The sequence below is a fragment of the Myotis brandtii genome, unplaced genomic scaffold, assembly GCF_000412655.1.
Source record: "Myotis brandtii unplaced genomic scaffold, ASM41265v1 scaffold780, whole genome shotgun sequence".
NCBI classification, from domain to species: Eukaryota; Metazoa; Chordata; class Mammalia; order Chiroptera; family Vespertilionidae; genus Myotis; species Myotis brandtii.
This window is the reverse complement of record NW_005371132.1, coordinates 630,739-632,610: the sequence shown is the minus strand read 5'-3', so window position 1 is coordinate 632,610 and position 1,872 is coordinate 630,739.

The following is a 1,872-nucleotide window of genomic DNA, read 5'->3' as shown; positions in this document are numbered from 1 at the left end:
TGTTGTTATTGGAATAAACGCTCATATATGATTCAACCCTGTCTCTGCTTAATTGGCTCAAGTAGTGAAAAGCAGCACAGACCCCTTGATTGTCTGGTTACAAAAGGACTCTGACGTGGTTCTTCAATAATTCTAAAAATCACTTTATTAAAATAGGCATTAACCAGTCATTTTTGAAAAGGTAAAAAAAAAAAAAAAAAAAAGCCATGCCATCACCATCAGTAAGACTTGCCTTTGGTAAAAAGAGATGAATGCATGTAAAATTGTGTACTCTTGGGATGTAAACGGGTTTGTGATTGTGTGACTGATATTCTTCAAGCCTAAAAGTTGAGCTAAAAACAAAAACAAAAAGAGGAGGTTTTCCATAAAACTAAGCCATGCAGATTTCCTGTGTGTGATACAGAGGAAATCCCACACCTCATCTATCTTATAAAATGTTAGGACATTTATAATAAATTATATGTATAACCATAAGTGCTACATAAATACAATGATATTATTACAATCATTAAATAATGGTGTGTGTGCATGCCCACACATAGGTATATGTGTGTTAGGAGGAAGAAAACAATGAAGAAATAAAGGAATAGAAGAAAACTAAATTAGTATACAATTCTAATTGAATGTGTTAAAGAAAGCGATCTTTTAAAAAATAAGTTGTGTACTAGATGAAAAGGCTTTAATTAATAATCTGCATTTGAATTTACTTCCATTTAGCAGTGGGACATAGGACATCATCATCTATATGTCACAAAAAAAGGCACTTAGTGTGAAAAATCTTACAGATAATAAAGAAGAGAGAAAAAAAATATTGGTTCAATGTAAAGTTTAACCAAATTACTAACTTAGAATCTAAAGCAATTTACATATCAGAGTGCAGGCATGTATTTGGAGCAGTTTCATAAATCAGACTTGGTCCGACAAGGCAAAGAAACACACATAAAACTTTTATCCAAATACAAAAGCCTTGGCTTTCCTAGAATAAAGAAGCTCTTTAGTTGTGGGAGGAATTATAATAGATGTAAACATCATTTTAGTAACAAATGTCATTATTACAAACACAGGCACTAAAACACTTAAACATAATAGAAAAGCAGTATTTTAGTTCATTTTCAAGGACAGGCAGTTAGCCAAGTTTACAAACATATTAACCACTTATGAAACATTCTGCCTAAAGAACTAGTTCCTTTCTGTAATTTTGTTTCCTGAGGCAGTGTTTCTCTAAATACCAGCGGCACCACCTGGGAACCCCTTTGAAATGCAAATTCTCAGGCTCCATCCAGACCAATTGGATCAGGAAATGTGGGGGAAAGCCCACCTTCCAGGAGATTCTCAAGCACTTGAAAAATTGAAAAGCACTAGTTTAGTAACACAGTGGAGAAATTGGAGAGTAACTCTATGCCATCATCGTGAAAACACTATGTATTGGGTTTCATATTTACATTTCTTTAACAACCCTCAAAAGATTCTACTGAGATTGCTAAACAAATAAAGATATGTCTATAGATTGTTTTATATAAAATAATTAAGTCATCAGGTGATTAAGAAACTTTCATTATTAAACAAATAGTTCAGTGAAATAAAACATATAGAGATTATCTTCTACGTACTGTCCATTAAGCTTTATTTGTAGCCAAATATCCTGTGCCCCATCTTTATTGTATAAATCCCATTAAGCTGACCAAGGAAAAGAGAAAAGAATCACTCATATGTGGGATATAATGATCAACATAAACTGATGAACAAAAATGGATCCAGAGACAAATGGCAGGGTAGGGGAGTTAGAGATCAACCAAAGGACTTGTATGGCATATTAGCAGCATAACCAATGATACAGACACAGGGGTGGTGGGGGCTTGCCCTCAGGGGTGA